Raw genomic sequence first — 22,526 nt, forward strand, 5'->3', positions numbered from 1 at the left:
TGTCACAGCAGCTACTGCCCACACAGACTTGCTGTTTCTGAGGCCTCTGGAGGATTCAGCTCCACAGAAGCTGGAGTAAGATCAAGGCTCAGTTCAGGCTAAGTTACATCTCAACAGACAGAAAAAGTTAATGTGATTTGTTGAAGTTCCCAGCATTCAGTTTTCAGGTCATATATCTTCCTACACTCCATTGTTTAAGTAAAATTTATTACTGAACTTTAAAAAAATGAACCAAAAGAAAATCTACAGCCTTAGCTTCTGGACCTACTTTTGGAGTACTCAGACCACTGCAGTATTTTCTTTGCAGTTTTAGATTCTTTGTTTCTCAGTAATAGTTGTTGCCAGGTCCTAAACGGGATGCAGGCAGCAGTCACGTTCTAGAGGGAACAGGCACAGGGTCTGTCCTTGGGAATACAGCAGCATTAAATGCAAGTGTTCAGTCCCCACACTAAGCCTGCTCTGTTCACTATTTTCTGCCTGTTATTCTACTGGTTTCTAACCAATGATTTACAAATTGTATGAGTTGCATATCTATAGCACATCAGATTCAGGTAAGTACGTGAATTTACGTACTTAATAATGTATTCCTCATACAAACTAGTCATTTCATTTCTACATGTGCCTGCACAACTACTGCAGGGGAATAAAACAACAGCTGCTCACAGCAGAATTTGGGCGTAAGGTGGTTTTCTGAATTTTCTCAGCCTTCTCTGACACGTCCACCAGTTTATACCTGTGGTGTGTCACTACAGCCTAAGAAATTCAACGCATAGATAACCAGTATGGATTACTTCATATATGCTTCATACCACCAACTTCAACAAATAATATTGTCGAATCCCATTTGATTTTAAATGAGATCTTAAATCCTTTCCTTGCTCTTAAATACCTTTTGAAGTACTATAGTAAAATTTTCTTTTCAAATTTATTCTGTGGATCTTTAAACTGCAGGGCAATCCTTTTCCCAAACTGTTACCTTCTTCTTCATGCAGAGAATTTCCATCACCATCACTGTACATTACAAGTGTCTTCATGTTGTGTATCTGCCAGGGGTCTCAGCTTTCTCCTGCAGTTTTGCGATTGACCAAGAGGTGCAAAAGCAGGGAGTCTCTCTGTTCACACCAAGGGCTTCCTCTGCCTCCCTTGTACCAACAATGCCAAACACAGGGACCATGCTAAACAGCTCAGGGACCTAAAAGAACAAAAACTAGTCCCACCAAAACCCAACAAATAGCATCAGTGTAGAAATTCACAGCAACCGAGGGCAGTTAAGCTTGCACTGCTGTACGTGCATGTGAAAAGGAGCAGCAAAGACAGGCGTCTGGGTTAAGTCTAGCTAAATTACACAATCCAGCCACACCTAGAGGTTCCATACTGACTGTCAATGTCTCCTGTTTAAAACAGCGTTATAAATTAGAGCCCTCTTCATAAAAAATAAAGCGATGTTTGTGAAGAGAGACCACAGCTCTTTCTGGACGCCCTGGCACAGAAGACATGCCAGCGCTCAGTCACCCAGGCAGCTTGTCTGGTCTGGAACAGAAGAGCAATCTTCAAGAGAGAAAATGACTCTACATTAACTCTCTCTCTCAAGTAGAGAATTCTGAGAGCAGCACACTGGTAGCAGCAGTGACACAGGACTCTGCCAGGGTCAGAATCAGGCAGCTATGGGAAGAAGAGCATGGTAGCCAGGGAAATGTCATTCAAGTCAGGAGGGAAAAAAGGAATATTAAGTCCATAGTGCATCATGTTATTCTGTACGTCACTAACAGCTTTTCCTCATTAGTATTTCAAGCTTGCTTTAGTGATCAGTAAAGTGTTATTTTTCATTCTCTTCCACAGAGTCACAGGGAGGCTAATTTTCAGTGACAGGTTAACAAATAATTTAAAACTTTGTCAAGAGCATACAGGTTTTTTGACTGCCTGTGCAGTCAGTTTGACAGCTTGAGAAGCAGGAACAAAGCACTGGCAAGGTTGAGAAATCCTGTGGTTGCAGCAAGGAATCAGAGAAAGTGAAGAAGATGCCTATAATGATCTAAAACCAAAGAAAAATGCCTCAGATTAGCCCATCAAATACATTTACACTGCACAGAAATCCAAAGCAAGGCCTGGCTTACGAGGCTGACACAGCAAGGCGAGGAGGTTTTGGGATACAGGCTGGAACACAGGAATCTGAAGTGAGGGCAACATACACTGTAGATGTGCCTTTTATAGTTTACAGAACAAATAAAGGCTCAGGGCAGAAGAGTGTTAAATACCTGCTCCTCCCAACGATTTTAGTAGAGGCTCTCAAGATCTGTCATCAAGTGTACAAACTGCTACTGCATCACTGCTGGAAATCCTGGTATATTCTGTAACTGCTTTGAAAGGTATTTTTTCCTACAGTGCATGAAGATGGGCTCAATAGTGTAGCCATTTCAAATAGCAATCTTCCCCTCTAACGAATGCAAAACTACAGCCATATTTTATTGAAATGTTAAGGATTTAGTCTCTTCTACCTCTCAAGGCTTTTCAGGCAATTGTATTGATAGCTGGTGCCTTCTGCCAATGATTCATGTTTTATATTGGAACTGATTTCATCCCTTCATAATGATTTACGATTTATAAATACAGACTATCCACTGACTGACCAGAAGGCACATTAATTTCTAGTGTCCCAGGAAGCACATTTTAAAAGACAGTTTCAAATAGTCAAAATCAACATCTTATTGGAAAAGCAGAGAAATACTAACCATGTCACATACTCTTAGATTCTGTTTAATTAAAATAACCTGGCATTTTAATGGAAGACTTCAGTGCCTTCTTAACTGAGAAGCACAATGAGAATGGATGCATTATTTTGTATGACTGGAAATATAATTCTAAGATTTTTCAGCTCTCTTCATCCTAAGCTATGTTTCTCTGACATGGTATACGCACAGGGATTCCGAGTATTTTACACACAAGCACACAGCCCATTTTTTCTGTCTAAATAGCAAATCATTCTCAATTGGTACTTCCTAAACCAGAAGTCTCCTGTCTTTTCACGTAGTCTCTGGATATAATTTTCCCTCCTCCCCCATCTTCTAATACTGCTTCAGTCCACTTTAAACTCACTTGCAAGATGCTTTTGTGGTTCATAAAAATCACATGCTTAAAACCTCAGCTTTTAAGGGTCTGCAAAATAACATCTACGACAGGAAAACTGGTCAGTCAATACAAAGTTAAGCACAGGCTTGTATTCATTACAACTAATCTTAATCAAAGGCAATAACTTTTCACTACTAACAGAAAAATAAAGATGGGTAATTGACATTGATAAACCACTACTTAGTTTAAAAATTAATTTACAAGACTTTTAACGATAGAAAAGAGAAGAGTCTGATTTCCAAGCCCATCAACCTCAAAGTACCAAAACACTGCATTGGTATGGTGTTTTTTATTCTTATTTCTAGTATCTTGGCCATATCAACTTTACCCTATTCCTCACTGCTCTATACAAAATCCCAGTAAGCAAGTAAACACTGGCAATACAGAAAAGGACTTTGTAGATGATGCAACAACTCCTAATTGTTTCTTGCCTAGCACAGCTCCAAGATTTTGAAATCATATTTATCAGACAATCTCTATAACTTCATCCAAGAAGACAAATTCTGAAGCATCTATGGATCTCTGCATTTGTGTATATTATGGCATTCATTTGCATATTAGATTTAATTCAGTGGTAGCAGTGGCTCAGCAGACGACTGTAATGCCTGACATGATTTAAACCATGAATCATTCAAAGAAGTGATCCTGAAAAAACCGCAAGGACTCCACTAAGGATAAGGGAAGTAAACTGCTGTGCAAAACAGGGACAAGAACAACTGGGCAGATAGCAATTCCATAAAAAACAATCCAATCCATCATAAATGGAATATAAATCAGCCTGCTGCAGCACTGGGAGGGCCTTAGTGACTCATACCTTCCTCTCTGATGTTGCAGGAAGACACTCAATGTGCTGCTGCATCTCAGCTGGAAGATGTAATTACCAGCAAAGGGACTGTACCCTCTTAAACTGCCTGTGGCAGCTCCTGAATATTTAAGGACTCAGTGTGAAAACCAGGAGGAAAAAAAAAAAGCAGCAACATTAAGCTCACCTACCCGCTTCAGTTCAAGTCATTCACAAGGTGCGAGGTGACAAAGTAATTTTCTATAAGCTTCTTGAGTCTGACTGCTTGAGCACTTTCCAGCCAGCTGCACTGCAGAGTCAAATATGCAACCTGCAACCAGCATTTTGAATTCACCAGTCTGATTTTGCATGCAAGTAGTGTGAGAGTGCTCATACAGGTTGTAACTGCTCAGAAACAGGTTCAAGTTTGGTAACCTGTGGTTGTAAAGATTTCAAATGCAGTATGTCCTCCTTTCAAACCTGGATGACACGAGGCATGGGAATTCAATACACTCCGACTCCTGGGCCAGTTCAGACACACTCCAGTGTCTCCAGGTACGTATTACAATAGGTTTAAAGGTGTACTAAATAGTGGTCTAGACCTATCGCCTTTCCTATTCCCTTTTTCAAACGACCTTTTCTTTTTAATACATTTCTACACATTCTCACTGGTCCTACCAAGGATTAAAAAAAATACAAACAGTACTTCGAGATACATTGTAAACTTTGGGAAGAGGCTTCTAAACTGAACATCACATTCTTGTCCCTAAAGCAGTTCCATCCCAAGCTCATTATGCTACCATTCCCTAAACTAAGAAAAGCTAAAAAAAGTTAGCATGGTGTTTTCTCTGAAATAGCTGTAAAAGACTGCTCCAGAGATTCATAGTGAAGATTAGCAGTTACTAGATGAGCATACACAAGTTCATAGGAACTAAATTACAACATCAATCCATTTCTAGTTAAGACTACAACGATGGCTCTTCCCACATTGATTCTCGGTGCCGTGTACAAGGGGTCAGGGCTGTTCAGCACCTGTGATCCAGCACACAGGAACTTCACAAGCCCTGGACTTGCTCTACTTGGCTCAACATCCAGGCTGTGGCTCTGCCAATCACTTATGCTCCAGCCTGGGATGTCAACTGGCCTCAAATGACTCCTTATTGCCTAGATATGGTTAATTAGCACTAATAACTTCACTGAAGTCATTAAGCAGAGACATTAAAACTAAAAATTTACATTTGCTGATAGAACTTCCAGGTTTGTTCTTTTAAAAATAACATTTACATTACATAACAAAATAACAAGGGAATTGGATCTCTCACTGGGGAAGTATCGCATACAGCTTTACATATTTTTGTCCATCTTTTCTGGAATTTCAGAGTACCCCTTTTTCTGAAGGCATCAAGAGTGAAATAAAACTGTCTACATAGGCAGAAGACATAAAATATACATAATATACATAAATATACAAAGTAACATTAAAACAGCCATGTCAGAATAATTCTGCCTGACCTAAAGCTCTATGCCCCATCCACTCTGAACCAACACAACAAACTGCGATTTGCAGCATAATGTACTGGACATCCATTAAAGACTTCAGAGGAAGGGTTCTTAAGGGAAAGAGGTTTTGCGATATGTCAGAACAGCACGTAATTTCTGTAATCAGAAAACACTCACTTTGAAGTGTGAGGTAAAAGCTTTTACCTGGATCTGTCCCAACATCATTCAAAGAGACTTACAGACAGATTCTGAATTTGTATTCTTTCATAATGTGCATTTTTTTCTAGCATTTGTATTTTCTTGGTTGGCTTTAATTAACTTCTTTCTATGCTCATAAACTTAGAGAGTATTTTCTCTAAGCTCTTACATCTCTAGCCTATATTAAGATATTTTAAGCTTTAAACCTCCAGCACATTTAACGGATTTAAACCATTTAAGAAAGAAGGAAAAAGTGTTAACAAAATGCACCCAAGCTGAACATTTTTGCATGAACTTTCTATTTGACACAACTTAAAAAGTTATTTTAAGATAGCCTAAGAACTCCTGCTTGGGCCCAATCACAACAAAAATGTACTTTATTTGCCATGGAATAAAATGTGGCAAGCTGGGAAAGAAAAAAAAATGGGGAACATGAGGGAAGGAACAGAAAGAGCTAATGTGAACTGAAGCATAAAAAGACCACAATAAACAGTAACCAAAAGGTCTGTTTCAGGAAAGGAGCTTTTAGAGTCCATTAAATTAAGAGGTTGAGCTATCAAAACATGCTAGGAAAAAATGAACATTATAAAGAAAGCAAATCTATAATGAAAGGTAATAGTTACGGGTGAATGTTTGAAAAGCACAACCATTTAAGAAAAGAGATGCTTCAGTGTGGTACATGGTGGACCTGACTTTAAAAATTCCTCGCTCTCCCTACTACTCATATTTCAAAATATTTGAGGTTTTGTTTTGTTTTTTTTCTACAGTGACAGAGCAGTTCTCTTCTACTTGCTGTCTGATATGTAGAGCTTTAATAGTGTAACCTTGAGCATTACGTCCTTGCCTGGAAATACCAGCCTTTCTAGAACACAACAGAAGTAACTCCTGCAGTTAATCTTCCCTTTTAGTCGGGCAGTTCAGGAGCACGGCAAATATGATCCCTACTGTCTCTCCTTCCTGCTCACCTCCTAACTGTTACCCACACAGAGATCTTCACCTAGCTGGAGAAACCTGACTGGTGTTGGTTCCAGCTGAATATATACATGACAGACACAAGTTTTTCCTGCCCCAACCAGGAGAAGAAGATCTGTATCTTGAGGATCAACTCCATACAGATTTTGGAGTCCCACTCACTCTTCAAGTAATAGTTCTTTTCCTCCTTTTGAAGAAGAATTGTTCTCCCTTGTAAGTACACAAAGGTTAGACTCTCTCTTACTTTGATATTAACATAGCAGATGGAGCACAAACAGCGCTGCAAAGGAATCCGATCTAGTATTCCTGCTCCCTGAGGTAACCACAGACACAGTTGTGGACTTTCACCCATCTATCATTTACAAAGGAGCTATTAGCCAGTTTTGTGCTCAGACATCTGAAGCACCACAAAAAGGACTGTGAGTCGGTAGTTCTCAATGATTTTAAAGGTCTTTTCCAATCTAAATGATGCTATGAAAAAAATGAGCACAAGACATCCTTCCAGCCTTAGTTTTTAGTATTTATCACCACCAAGATCATTGTAATAAAAATGCTGTGCTACAGAAATCGTAATGTCTGATTGAAGCTGTCATATTTTTATAAAGTTAATTACACAAGTGTTATCTTCTTTTTCTAATATTTCTAGGAACCGTGTAATTTACGCATTTGTGAATTGCGTAACTTACACAAGTGTTATTCTTGCAAATACACGCTCTGTAACTGAGTGTCCTGGTCAGTGCTGACACAGAAATAAGGCCATGAACACACTAAGTGGCTGTGTCAGAGACATGGAATATGGTGACGCTTTTTGTTCAAGCTTTGTGTTTCTGTTAATCGAGAAGTGCTACCTGTTCCAGTAATTTGTTTGAACAAATACTTCAGTGGTTAAAATACCACTTCCTGAGATGAGACTTCTTCCATTGATGTGGCAGTGAGGAGGATGAAATCTCTCTGTGTGTAATACAATGCAGAATTGAAAGGTTTGGTAGAAGATACACACAACAAGTAAAAGCTGGTTTTAAATTTCGTGAGTCTGCATCTGTTGTTCAAAGACATGTTAAGATCCCAGTTTTAAGTCACATTCACGTGCTGTTAGTCTTCCTGATGCTCTCAGATACCAGCTAGAATCTAAACAGACAGAAAGTGCTGACCCACTGGTTCCTGCTGTTGCAGCTAAAGCTCCTGTTTTCCAGTGGTACCACATGAAGACTGTAAGAAGCAAAAAGCCATTGCTCAGAAACCACTGCAGGCTTTGTGGCATCCACGTGCAGTGACTCAGGTGGGAGGCAAGTGCTTCAGCCTCTGCTCCTGACACGAGCAGGCACACCTCAGAGCAAGCTGAGCACTCCCAACCGAGAGCCTGTAACTCGCACAGGGACTGCAGCTTTAAGGGACAAGCTCCACCTTTCAGCCCAGTCTGTGGCTGGCTCTTCATCCTGGACAGTACAAGGAGGCACAATGAACCTCCACTTACATGGTCTAACAGCCCTCATTTTGTTTCTCACAGGAACTTTATACTACTTCAGCATTCCCTTCCTTCCTTTTGACAAGAGGTAGAGCCGATGTCATTCTGGCCCTGTTTCAAGTAGATTTTTGAATGGGTCCTGAAAGCTTGCTAGTATGAAAGCAATATAATTTGCCCTCCGGATATACAGAGTTAGGGCTTTCAATCAGAAAGATTTGAAAGCTGTAATGTTGTTACTGTATTCTCATTTTAAGATCTCATTTAGCAGACCTATATAATTTTGCTCTGAGGGACCTCTGGGCTGAGTCAGCAACCAAAGAAAAACTTTGTCACTGGCCTTCTATGCTGCCACCTAAAGCTCCTAAATCTGGAAATATGAGCAAGCTCTAAGCATATATAATTTTAACAGTTCCTGTGTTGAGTATACACACCGGGGCTACAGGTAAAACAACAACAAAAGAGAAACTGGAGGTAAATGTGGCATCTTGTACATTGACCATAGTTCTGACCCATTCACAGCCCCATAGAAATATTCCTTTTCCCCCATGACCTGACGATGATTAAATTTGGATCAGATGATTTTGCAGGGTCCCTTCCAACCTGGGCTGTTCTATGATTCTGTGAGCTGGAGACACTCAGTCCATGGCTGGGTATTGTCTACTGTCTCTAGAGGACAATTCAAACTGAAAAAAACATAGCTAAGAAATAAACGCAGTTTTGTGTAGGTGTCACTGGAAATGTTATACTATTAGAGAAGCTGACAACCTATCTAGGCCAGTTCTTTCTGACAACACCAGAGAAGAAAGGTATGTAACAGGAATAGCAGAGGTCCACAGAAGGGTAACAAAAATGCCAAAGATATTTAGAGCCCTTCCACATCAGTGCACCTGTTTAGTTTTCAAATTTTTAATTTAAAATGTGAGTTAGCAGAATTGATTAACTGTTCTTAGGCTTCAAACAAAAGCACTAGTGTGACTGAAGAAATTAAGATGTAACACAACATGCAGCCGATAAAAAAAAATCTTTTATAGAGTGCATCATTCAGTTGTGAAATTCTATGCCACAAGTTATGAGATATAAAACACAGCAGAATTTTAAAATGCCATAATTCCTTATTACATGATTCTAAATAAAAATAATCACAAATGACATTCAAAAATAAATCAACAAGGCACCTAGGCTAAGAAATTTTTCCGATTATCATATAGTTTAAATGTTATTTATTTAAATATATCTGAAACACCTGACACTCTCCTGTTATCACAGAGGGTTCTGGACTACAGTGACCTATATCAGCTACTGTGCATTGATTTATTTATTTACTGTCTTATGAGGGTCGCAACAATGCCTTACCCTTTTCCCTCTAAATACAGAGCTGACATACCCTTCTCCAAAGAGTTTAAAAGCATAGAGAAGCGGCAAAACATCAAAAACCAAAAAAAGGAGGAAATTCTATGCCTCTGAGAAAGATAAATGAGTTATGCAGTGTAGCCATGCCTTGTAACTAGTCAAAAATCTGTGCTACGAGTAGGTTTTTCTTGACATATAAATAACCTATTTCATTTTTGTAAACCACATTCATGAAATGAACAAACACAAAGTAAAATTGTACATAACCAACCAACTAGTGCACTACTTCAGCCAGTGACAGACAAACAGAGCAACTGACCTATCCTTGCACAGAAATATTTGTTTTACTGCGAAATACTGGCTGCTTTGACTTTTACAAGCTTAATTAACCAGCATGCTAGCACACTCTGTTTTGGAGGAACATCTGAAGCGCATGTTCTTACAAAAATAGATTACCAGAAGTTACGTTCAGAAAATAGTGAGATTGGCTCTAAAACACAAATGTGTAAATTAGAAAGTGCGCCTAACACAAGCCTCAGTATGGCAAAAGCTTGCTTTTATTTTTACACACTTTGTATGTCCCCAGGCAGGTAAAAAGCCTCAAGCCCTGCTGCCTGTATCTACCCACAGACTCCAGCACACACTGGCCTAGAAAGCCCACCCTGTAGGAAAGGTGAGATTAAAATTCCCAGCTGTCCAAGCATTTGCTTACTGGGGTGAGCTTTAAACAAGAAAATTGCAACTGTCCAGACGATCTTCATTCGTCAATGCCCTTCTCCTGTGAGATCAAATAATCCCAAGATCTTACAAGAATAAGTAGCAAATAATGAATGTACTTGCTTACTATACACCCCAACTTTATTGACATGTACCCCTTACAGAATGGGAAAACAGCTACTGCCATATTCCCTGCGCACACCATCTGTCAAGTGGTAGCTATTGGCTAACGTGGGCTTTACAAAACTTTATTATCCAGTGATGCTAATTATCCCTAATGGAACTAAGCAATATAAAGGGGTTTTTTTGTTTTTGTTTTTATTTGGACGTTACTTCTCTTGAACAGATTTTAAGCTGTGGGCAACACTGTTCTCTGTTGTTCGTTCTTTTGCTGAGTTCCCACTGGTCCAGTCCTATTGTTAGCAAAGCAAAACCACAAGGATCACTGTTTAAACCATTTTGTATAGCAGAACACAATTTGTACTTTCTCATACAAAGAATATCCAATTACCTCTAGATGTCTGTATCACTATCTGCTACAAAATAATTTTATTCTGCTCAGCTTAGCTTTTGGAAATAATTTCTAGAAAGCTGTTCACCGAGACTTTCTTGCCAGACATAAGCATTTATTTCCTCCAGCATTTCCTAATAGCTTATTTAACTCCACCTGTTTTTTGTTTGGTTCTTCTTCCTTCAACACCCTGGCTTTGATGGGATCCTGTAGAGTTTCTCTAACAATCCAGGAGCAGAGAACAGGATCTCTAGGCTCTTTACAGGTAGCTGTTCACAGCCCAAGAGGGCAAAGCAGCAACCTGTTAATGCTCTGTAAGCAATTACTGTCCTTAGACAAGCCAGCACTGCCAAAACTTTCACATATGTCTGAACATGGTGAACACAAATGTTGCTACTGTGCTTTTTGGCCAGATCCTACCTCCTTCCCTTTCCTTTCCTCACTCAAGTTCTTCAGAGGACTTAACCTCTAAAGGACTTTCTCATTGACCACATTAAACTCACCCACTAAGGTGTAAGCACATTGAAGGTTCAGGAGAAAATTTTAATCAAGTATTTTTTCATCAGAGTACTAATCTGCTGCAACTAAAGCTACCTCCAGGATTTGGGCTATTTGGGATATACGGCTTGCTCCAAAAGAAGAGTTTAAAGAAATTTTCTGAAAATGCCACAATATCTGCCACAGAAGTGTCCCTGTTCCAAAATCAGAGCATTCAACCAGAATTTCTTTAGGTATGCACCTGACAGATCAAACTCACTATTTTTCTTGATCTGACACTGGATACACAAAGAAGGGAAACTGCTAGCAAGACAGATCACATCACTTCAAACAGCAAGCTGAGGCCCTTGAACGTGGAAAAAGTCCTCTGCTGTGCAGAAGGTGAAGGAAAATTAATGGTCTCAACTGGGGTTCTGTGATCTCTTCCCATCTACTATAATACCCATTTAGAAATGGAGCTTCACTGCAGCTTAAAGCTTTAAAGGTCAACTTCTCACATAACCGCAGCACAAGGCATGGGGCATTTGAGTTCAGCTTTCAGCTGGGTGAAGGAACATCACTGCAATTTCTTACCACCTGAAGTGCCCTGTTATCAGGTTAAATGCAAAATACAAACAGCTGCACACTGCTGTGTGCTGACTTCACTTACACGTAGTGGAAATTCAGAAAGGCAGAAATCAAATTAATATGCAGGGACATATTAGGAAAGAAAGAACATAAAAGTGTCTGTGATCTCCTATCATGGAGGCAGCCCAAAGTGACTCCAAGCAAATTTAAGCTTAGACCAATTTTAATCCAGAACCGAAACCAAACAACAAACACAAGCTGAGGGGTAATCCAAAAATCAATCAGCACTCTGAGAACATTTAATAAACAGCAGGTTGGGTACACCGGTTGAGGATATTATACACCACACAGGAGTGATGATCTGCAGCCCGCACACACTCACTCAGCAAAGGCCTCTCGCTCACGGGTTCCAAGAAAAAACAGTCACTTGCTGTGGGGCGAGGGGTCACTCAAGGGTACATCCTGAAGAAATAATCACTCACCAGAAGAAGCGGAAGGCTCTGGATCCCGGGAAGGCTCCTTACACGGCGTCCCAAGGCCAGATCTCCAGCCACCACCCGGCCTCACTGCCCGCCCAAGCGCCACTGAGGCGATTGTGAGCTCACTCCAAGAGTGCCTCAGGGCATAGGCACCCCATTGGCTGAGAGCCCTGTCTGTTGACCGAGGGTACCCGCCCCCGCTCCCGCTCCCCCAATCAGGTGCAGCAGCCGTGCCTGGAGGCGGGTGCCGGGGACACAGGTGGCACTGACCCCGCGGGGAGGGCAGGGGCAGCACAGCGGGGTAAAAAGCTGCCACAGAGCCATCAACTGTCCTACTGAGGGCACCAGGCCTCTTCCGTATTTAGCATCCCCCAATAGTAACTGGATTTCTAGCCTCAGAACTGTAAGGTAAGGAAGGGAACCAGTATTTGAAGGAACTGCTTCCAAAGAAGTAGAAGTTATAACGAAGGTTACATAAATAAACGGAAATGTTTAAAGATAATAAACTAAGCAATTGAGAAAATATACTGTAGCTGGACAACTTACTCCACTACAACTACAGCAGCTACTGCTAATAAGCAGCTTCAGCACTTAAAACCAACAAGAGAAAATACTAATACACTGTTAAGGGGCAAGGGGGAACCCAAAGCCCCCCATAAATCAAACCTGCAATTTCTCACCTGACAAAGGTTTCCAGGCTTAAATGCCAGCTTAAATTCTAAAGCACACATTTCCCAAATGGTGACTTGCCCTAGATGAAGCACACAGCCAAAGGCTTTAGCGTAAGCCTCCAGGAAAGCTTTACAAATGCCTTTTTGTACACACCACAAGACAAGACTTGGGAAACCCCCTTTCCATGTCCTTCACTTCCAGGCAAGCTGAAAAATAAGGTCAAGCCCACTCTCTGAAATGTCTTGCAGATAACTACTGGATTGTGTTGCAGGACATCTCCCCAAAGTTATTATACCTTAGGCAATTTCAAACTATTTTCTGTTGCCATTGCAACAACCAAACAGTGACTGCTGATGTCAGCTGGGATTTCCAGGAGGGTGACAGTGACCAGGAGTAGAAAGATATGAAGGATGCTACACCAGGGCCTATGGGACTCATAGCTCTTCCATTTTCTCCCTTCATTAACCCATCCTCACCAATCTGATTTCAATGGCTGGACTGGGCTCTGTTCTAATAAGAACCTGTGCTCCAGCTCACCAGGGATTAGCAGCTACTTCTCACTTGGTAAGCAGAGCACAGACTCAGCTCCCACTAATCTCCCAACCTCCCTGCTCTGTCTCCATCTATCAGGACTCTTTCCAATCTCTTTTAAGATTTACTCAGGCTCTCAGGACAGAGTGGAAGAGATCTTAGATCTTAAGGACAAACTTCTTACTTCCCTGCCATGACTCAAATGATGGGGCCAAGGCAAATCCTATTTCTTAGTTTTCTGAGCCTCCTGCCTTTGCTGATATACATGTAAACAACAAAGACTGTTGAATAAACAGTCCTGAACACTGTCCTTGCTCTCAGTACTGAGCTACTGCAGACTTTGTGAGACAGCAGGCACAAAGCACACCAAGTTAAAAAGCTACAGCGGTAATGGGGAATAACAGTAACACAGAGAGCACATTGACACAGCTGCAGTTTGTACTGAGCAGAAGAAATGACACCCCGTTCCACGGAGCAGGGCTGTGGGATGGCCATTGTGCAAGGGACACATAGCGGGCAAGCTGCAGGCAGGTGGCCGCAGACACACACACCGAGATGTGCTCACGGGCGCTTTGTTCCACCCTAACTCATGGCAAAAGGAAACTTCATTCACTTTGCTAGGGGATTGTAGACCACTGACCAACTAATTCTCTGCAGGAGCTGTGCTGTGTGAATGCAAGGCCTTATAATGCAGAGAAGGAAGTCAACCTGAAGTAAACCCCCTGCATTGGTGTATTCTAATATTCAGAAAAAGATTCTGAACGCAAAGTTGGATTTAGAGCCGTGGCCAACCAGCTGTTAGTTACGTTTTTGCACCCCCAGTCTCTGTGTTATCACACTGATTACACACAGATGTTGCTGAGCCCAAAGATGCAGCCTCCTATTTCTCCAATGTGTTTGTAGGCACAATCAAGGCAAGGAGCTCACTTTTTGTGCTTCTCTTTAGAAAACAAACAAGGTTACACTTCCCATTTCTAAGATTCTTTTGCGAACAAATTACGTAAATATTCACCTATTTTTACACTCAGTAGAAGTAACAAACCAACCTAAGTTTGTTTGTAATGTAAGTTACCAAACATAATGAAAGTTACCAAACAAATGTTTGTTTGGTAAATGTGTAGATTCTTTATTTTTAATTAAAAAGCTTCTGAAAATCATAACCAAACTGTAAAGACTGAGTGACTAAAAAGAAGGATGTATGTTCTTGAAAGGTATCACCTCAAATGTGTTTAAACTCTTTTAGTTTCAAGGACTCTTCCATGCTAATCTCTAATTTAAGATACCAATCTTGATGAAGGAGAGGGAAACAGCAACAATCTTAATTCTCCTCCCAGTAACTATGATTCTAGAAAGGATTACAATGAAGAGTTAAGTATTATTTTCTCTTCTAAGTCTCATGTATAAATTCCTCTCATAGCAAAGAGCACAAGCTGGGAGGATATAAAAAGCTACCCAGAGTCCCCATCAAATACTGTGCTTATTTACTGTATCATTTAAATTAAGATAACTTTCTCATTGCTGTAGCACTCTTGGATTGTTTTCTTCTACTAAGTTGCAGCGAGCACACACCTGACTGCTGACTTTTAACAACAGGCTATTGAATAACCACAGCAACAAAACCAAACCCAAACAATCCTCTCTAAAGCTGGCATGAAATTAAGCCACTGGATGTAAAGCTGCTATGACATGGTAACTCATGTTCACCAGGAGTTTCAGCCACAGTGAACAAGCCCCTCCAGGCTGATGCACACAAAGCAGTTGTGTCACCTGGGAAGGTTCGTGCAGAGGGCTCATGAAGAAGAACTGAAGCTCATACTCCGCCAGCTTTAAGCTGGAAGCCGAGGGTAACTTCCATTTTTGTTTCACCACACAGCTAACCATAAATCAGAACGTGATAATGAAACAACCTGGTGATCTGAGAGCTATTCACACGGCTGCCTGCAGTGCAAAGCACCTATAGGAGACAGAAGGCAGGATGCCACATGGTGAGGATGATTGGAATAGCAGTGCCCCAAAAGAAGATATGTGAAAAAGAACAATTAAAAGCATCCACTCTAATGGTTTCGGTTTTGTTTCGGGGAAGTAGATTGGAATATTTATTCTGAGATGATATACTGGCCCTTTAAGCCACAGGGAACCTGGGGCACCAGATCTTTGCTTCTAGAAAACAGCAACCCTGGAAGAAAGTAAATCATTCCCGGGTTATTTTTTCTGGCCATACGGACCACCTCACTGCAAACACTCTGGCGACCACAGGAGCAGCAGCCTGCAGTGCACAGACTCCTCTCTCCTAACCAGCCAGGGCTGATCAGTGAAAAAAAGCCAATATCATTACCTGGCTCCTCTCTTCTAGAATGGTTTGCCTGTTGTCTTCAAAGGGAAAGACCAAGATGCTCCGCACTGACCTTCACGTTAAAACCACTGGGACATAGAAGCGTCCTGAAAAAGCCTCTGCTACCTGTTTCTAAATTCTGTCACTGGAAAAACTTTGTTAGAGATTTGAGTGAGCTTAGTCTAAAGGAAAAGCCAAAAAAAACCCTGGCTGGAGTACAAGATGTTTGTGGGACTGAAAGAGGCAGGTGAGAACTGTTGTACATAGAAGAAGAAAACTAAAAATGAGTGTAAAGACCTTACTCACACCAAATGTGCCCTAGTACGAGGAAGGGAAGAAAACAAACAGTATCCTCAGCTAACCTGTCTCAATCACATATACACAACCCCAGCTAAATCTGCATTTTTCAAACATATTAACTGAAACCATGAAATATCCCAGAAATAAATACTTGATCTAGAAATTAATGCAAGATATCCTATTAAAAAAATTGTTTCAAACAGAGAGCCCTCCAAACCCAATATTTTGGTTTCTGATGTTTCTTGAAAGCTCAAGACATCAAAATCGTTAATGCCTTGAACCGCATTCAAAAATAAGTACTGCCTTTACATCGTATACAACTCTTGAGAATTCGTTCTGATAGAAAGAACCCTCTCAGCTCAAGTATTCTTGCTTCAGACAATACTTGCTGATCAACTCAAATCCCACATTGTGTTGGCTGCCTCACTGTCAACTTCAATTGCCACAAGGCAATTAGTTAAACTACATTTAGTATTATCTATTAAGTAACTGAAGATGACAAACTGTTTGGAGTGGGAGGAATCAACAACATAATGAAAACGTGTATCGAAAACTGCAGCGTCTCCCACGGGGGATTTCACAACTGCCCAAATGTGCTTCACCTTGTTACAGGACTCTGCAATCTCTTATGTGTTTTCACACAAGCTAACTCGCTCTTTACTGTGCATTGCTATAAAGAAAGCCTGGCCTGTCCGACACAAAATGAGCCCAGATACATGTCCGCAAAAATTACCCTCCTGATCCTTCCTATAATACTCAGACCAGTGTGCACATAGTCTTGCCACAGCAGAGAGATAAAGCAATCGTTTGTCTTTAACACTCTATAAAAACTATGCCAGGTCTGCATTGGCTTTTCCCCGCCCCCCACACAAATTAAAGCTGAAACAGGGCAAAGACATTCCTGCTTTTGGAAAGGCAAAATCATGCAAAAGCCAAATATGTAAACTTGGTATTTCATGCCAACCTGTGACATCAAAGCTGCAATATTTTTTAACATGCACTTGTCTTTGGGGCATTTTCTTCAAGTTTTTAAAAACTGCCTACACTTAAGCATCAAGTTAAATAATAACTGAAAATTTGAATATATTAAGCAATCCATACTGAAACTGTGACAGTGTGGCTAGACCGTAATAATCTCTGTTTCCTAAGAAGGGGCGGAGGGAAGTAATCTATGCGATCTCTAGAGTTAGTTGATAAGAGAAAACAGTCCATCACCAGTACTAACAGTTTCAGCAAAGAACATGTACATCCATTCAACAAAACACAGTGAAATGTCATTATTTCTCACCAAAAAATATTGGTTTTGAATATGTAGTTTTGTTTACAGTGTTCACACCTTTCCTTTAAATCCTTGTCCATGCTGTCTGAGAGGCTGAGGGACTTCACCCTTGTCTTTTTTTCTTTGACCAGGCAGCAGCAGAATGTCAGATCAGCTCACGGATCAAATGGGGAAAAAACCCAGAGGGTTTCTCTATGGGTAGTTTAGCTTTCTGTCAGATCAAGAGCATCAATGCATCCCCTCTCAAGGAATAAACGGTCAGAGAATTTTGGTTCTAATGATTATGGGCTTTGCAAGGTATCAGGCCAGGCTAGTAATGTAAATAATTTCTATTTTGCCCTATTAACACTCTCCCTGTTTTGATTTGGTAAGATTTTGGAGAGGTGTTATACTCAATATGTAATTTCAAGGACTTGGCAACAGAAGAGATGAGATTCCTGCTTTCTCCGAAAGGACGGAAGAAAGAATGTCCAAGGAGCTTTCTCCTGGAAATGTGAAGGGCAGCTCACAGCAAGCAAAAAGAACAGATACAAAATCAAGAGTTGCTATGAGAGTAAAGGCAAGCTTGCCATTAAGCCATTTCCACAACAACATTAGAACTCAAATTTTTGATGAAAAATTAGATTTTAATTTCCTGAGAAATTTAACATGACGTGCATAATCTCAAATATTTGGAGGGCAACATGATAAACAAATAGCCAATAGCTTGGATAACAGAACATTGTTTCATTCTATACATGCTCCAGTACTTGCTAGGATCTCAAGATTACTGAAAGCTAAACGGAAGGAGAGAGTTTCCCATATAAAAACATCTAATGTCAGGCAAACCTTCTTCTAGTAAGCTCACAGAATCACAGACTGTCAGGGATCGGAAGAGACCTCGAAAGTTCATCCAGTGCAATCCACCCACCGGAGCAGGAACACCCAGATGAGGTTACACAGGAAGGTGTCCAGGCGGGTTGGAATGTCTGCAGAGAAGGAGACTCCACAACCTCCCTGGGCAGCCTGGGCCAGGCTCTGGCACCCTCACCATGAAGAAGTTTCTTCTCAAATTTAAGTGGAACCTCCTGTGTTCCAGTTTGAACCCATTGCCCCTTGTCCTATCCCTGGTTGTCACCGAGAAGAGCCTGGCTCCATCCTCCTGACACTCACCCTTTCCATATTGATCACCATGAATGAGGTCACCCCTCAGTCTCCTCTTGTCCAGCTCCAGAGCCCCAGCTCCCTCAGCCTTTCCTCACACGGGAGATGCTCCACTCCCTTCAGCATCTTGGTGGCTGTGCTGGACTCTCTCCAGCAGTTCCCTGTCCTGCTGGAACTGAGGGGCCACAACTGGACACAATATTCCAGGTGTGGTCTCCCCAGGGCAGAGCAGAGGGGCAGGAGAACCTCTCTGACCTACTGACCACCCCCCTTCTAACCCACCCCAGGTACCATTGGCCTTCCTGGCCACAAGGGCCCAGTGCTGGCTCATGGTCACCCTGCTGTCCCCAGGACCCCCAGGTCCCTCTCCCCTGCACTGCTCTCCAACAGGTTGTTCCCCAACTTATACTGGAACCTGGGGTTGTTCCTGCCCAGGTACAAGGCTCTGCACTTGCCTTTGTTCTATTTCATTAAATTTTTCCACACCCAGCTCTCCAGCCTGTCCAGGTCTCTGGATGGCAGCACAGCTTCCATTGTCAGCCACTCCTCCCAGCTTGGTGTCATCAGCAAACTTGCTGACAGTCACTCTATTCCCTCATCCAAGTCAGTGATTGAATAATACCGGCCCCAGCACTGCCCCGAGGCACTGCACTAGATCCAGGCCTCCAACTGGACTTTGCCCCATTGACCACGACTCTCTGGCTTCTTTCCTTCAGCCAGTTCACAGTCCACCTCACTACCCAATTGTCCAGACCACACTTCCTCAGTTTAGCTGTGAGGATGCTGTGGGAGACTGTGTCAAATGCTTTAGTGAAATCAAGATAGAACACATGCACTGCTTTGCCATCATCTATCCATCTCATTATGTCCTCATAAAAGGTTATGAGATTGGTCAAGCACGACTTCCCCTTGCTGAAACCATGCTGACTGCCCCTAATGACCCTCTTATCCTTGATATGCCTTGAGATGGCACCAAGGATAAGTTGTTTCATCAGTTTCCCAGGAATGGAGGTGAGGCTGACCGGTCTATAGTTACTCGGGTCCTCCTTCCTGGCCTTTTTGAAGACTGGAGTGACATTTGCTTTCCTCCAATCCTCGGGCACCTCTCCCGTTTCCCAAGACTTGGCAAAGATGATGGAGAGTGGTCCAGCAATGACCTCAGCCAGCTCCCTCAGTACCTGTGGGTGCATCCCATCTGGACCGATGGATTTATGGATGTCCAGGTCACTCAATTGCTCCCTAATGCAGTCCTCATCAACCGAGGCAAACTCCTCCTTTTTCCTGACTTCCTCTGGGGCCTCAGGGATATGGGGCTCCTCAGGACAGTGGAGACAAAGAAGCATTCACTAACTCTGCCTTCTCTGAATCTTCTGTCACCAGGGCACCCACCCCATTCATCAGTGGGCCTACATTGCCTCTGGTGTTAGTTTTATCTGCCATGCATTTGAAGAAGCTCTTTCCATTGTCCTTGACCCGTCTCATCAGGTTTAATTCTAAGGAGGCCTTAGCTTTCCCAGTTGCCTCCCTACACCCTCTGACAACAGCCTTATATTCTCCCCAGCTGGCCAGCCCCTCCTTCCATGATCTCTAAACTCTCCTCTTCCACTTGAGCTTACTCAGCAGTTCCGTGTTTAACCACGCAGGTCTCCTGGCTCTCTTCCTTGACTTCCTACGTATCAGGATGCTCTGATCTTGAACCTGGTAGAAGCAGTCCCTGAATGCTAACCAGCTATCTTGGGCCCCTTTACCTTTACGTACCCCCATCCATACCACAAACAAATGCCCAGCTTTTTTGTACACAGGGAGGTTCATTCACTGGGCTACAGAGCTCAGTTCTTTTTTTGGTTTGGTAATAACTGAGAAATCAATTGGCTTTGCTAGACATAAAACTGTAGCAGAAATATTATGAAACATCCTCCTAATTATGTCTTTCTTAATTTACAGTTCTTCATATGAAAGATTAAGAATTAATCAAATTGAGGAAACAATGCAACAGGATGAGAGGCGTCTATAGTGCCCCAAATGATTATGTTTATACTGTCTTTAAAATGAGAATGAAAACTGTTTCATCACCAGCTGTGGGCAATTCACTTTCCCAAATCATTGAAATCAAGACATCAAACTATCTTTCTAAAAAAAGGGACTTCTTTTTTTTCTGTTTAGAAAGAAAGAATAATTATTTTAATGGATTTCATTTGAATAAAACAGCACAGCAGATCTATTAAGAACTCCACTGGTAACTACTGTGAGCTAGTGTCAAACACGTAGTTAGTAAAGCTAACACGCCCAGAGAGACTATGTCCTAAAGTCAAGTGGAATAACCAACTCAAGAAACAGGACTAGATTTCGTTGAAGAGCATCATTTGTAATATCAAAATGACTGAACAAAATACAGACATCCATGTTTAATATTCAACTCTTGTGCTCTCTCCAAAGATCTTCATGTTTGACCTCTTTTTATGTTTATCTTTTAGGCCTCTAAAACATCCTGTGGACCAAAATCACAAAATTCAACTATACCACATCAAAATATGGTGGGGTTTTTGTTTATCTTAAGCCACCTGCCCAATAATTTTACCAGGTTGCCCGGATGCTTTAATCCTAAAGAACAGCGAGAAACCATCATCCCATTATCTACTCCCTCCCCTCTCATCACGACTTTCTAAACCACTTTTGTCTCTCCTCTTACTCCCCTTTTACCAGGGTGACAATCAGTCTATTGTAATAGCTTCTCCCCCAGCCCTGTATAGAAGCTGTTATATATTTTTCTGAGCTTTCTCTGCATTTTTCCTATTTCTGCCCTGTGACCTGGGTGACCAGAACAGTACAAATCCAACATGAAATTGTAAAGTGACACATGAAATACACAACGATGTCTGGAGGACCAGGACCCAATGCTGTAACTCATTATAATGACAGCTTTCAAGAAAAAACAACCACCTCCACCACCACTTACTGGGCACTAGGGTTTTTACCACATACTGGATAAAATCCCCATTTTTGCTGCTTTGCTTAGAAACAAAACAATATATTCCACATAGCAAATAAGTGTCCTTACTAGATGCAGCCTCCAGTCGGACAGAATATTTTATCGAAAGCTGTTCAGCAAAATGCAACACAAAAGTAACAGGGAGGAGATGTTCGAAGAACTAATACACCTACTTTGGGCACCTCTGTGCTGGTCAACATCAGCACCAGCAGAAACAGCCAATGAAAATGCCACCACCTCTTACTTGCAAAGGGAGCAGAAAGACTAAGGAATTATTTTGACTACATGGATTTCCAACAGCAGCTAAAACTTTCCACAGAAACCGTGCAGAATCTAGAGATGACAGCAAAAATATGACTCCTTTGATTCCTCATGGATTCCATTTATCTCATGTTTGGTCCTCCCAAAGGCACCTTCCTTTGACAAAGTCCCACCTTTCAAGTAAATAAGAAAAACCACGCATAACAAAGATAAAAGAGAACTGCTTATTCACTACAGACACATGAGGAGAGGAAAATGGTGTGTTCTGGTGATCCACCTTCTGGCCTCAGGCTGCCACAGCTTCACTGAATTACGACGGCTCAAGCAACACTATCCACATCATCTCCTTCCTTTCAGTAATTTCTCATCTATTTGTTCTTTATATAAAACCTCAGAATACACTTGGATAGTTAACAGTGCATAACAGAAAATGCCCAATTTTCCTGTTTCATGGCTTTGATGTGGAAAACACTGTTGCCAATCCCCTTTCCCTTATTCTCCCTATCTGTAACTGCTTCGTTTTTTCTTGCAATTGTGAGATTCCAATTTCTGCGGGAAGTTATGTTGGAGAAGAAAAAGAAAAATTAAAAGGCCACATAAAAGATGAGCAGGCGGTCTGGCTCTGTTCTGCTCATGGAAAAAAGCTCAGACATGGGAAGTCTGCAGCACCTCCAAGAATTGCCCTCAGTCCCGCTCTGAAACTGCCGCAGCTAAAAAATTAGGCTCAAATCAGCAATACCTACACAGGAGCAGCAGTTTTTTAGTAGAGCTGTGCCATGAGAGGTGTGGGAATGTCTGGATTTTTCAATATTTGATAGAAAGTAGAGTTTTGTTTTTTCAAGCCCATGAAGCCTG

This window comes from Streptopelia decaocto (assembly GCF_964273445.1).
Source record: "Streptopelia decaocto genome assembly, chromosome: 5".
In the NCBI taxonomy this organism is placed as follows: domain Eukaryota; kingdom Metazoa; phylum Chordata; class Aves; order Columbiformes; family Columbidae; genus Streptopelia; species Streptopelia decaocto.